We start from the raw sequence: 405 nt of genomic DNA on the forward strand, positions 1-405 counted from the left end.
GGCAGAGCCCCCTCCTGCCCGGGGCAGCTGCCGGCCTTGAGGGGCCTGCTCGGGTTCAGAGATGGCGGTGAGGGGGCGGGGCCTGGCGCTGAGCCTGAGCTCCTAGAGGAGAGCTTGGGGCATGAGCGGGTCCTCCCGCCCCGGCCCAGGCAGAGGGTCTGCACCCCGGTTCTGTGCTCACCTTTGTCGTACGATCTGGCGATTGAGGGGGGCGGTCACTCCAGTTTCCTCATCTGAAAATGGGTTGTCGACAGCCCGGGGTCATGGGCTGCTGGGGGGACAGTGGGCACACCAGTGGGTCTTCACTGAAGCTGATGGTTCTTCCTGGAGGAGCCAGAGAGGCCGAGCTATTCAAGATGGGGAAACTGAGGCTGGGAATGGGTGGCCAGTGGGCACCTTGGCCCA

At 65.4% G+C, this 405-nt stretch overlaps 1 protein-coding gene across 1 annotated transcript in view; it reads right to left on the reverse strand.

Moving 5' to 3' along the window:
• Positions 1–405, reverse strand: part of LOC104987880 — a 15,452-nt gene that overhangs the window by 9,251 nt on the left and 5,796 nt on the right. The window lies entirely within an intron of this gene.

Source organism: Bison bison, unplaced genomic scaffold (genome assembly GCF_000754665.1).
Source record: "Bison bison bison isolate TAMUID 2011002044 unplaced genomic scaffold, Bison_UMD1.0 scf7180017846232, whole genome shotgun sequence".
NCBI lineage: Eukaryota > Metazoa > Chordata > Mammalia > Artiodactyla > Bovidae > Bison > Bison bison.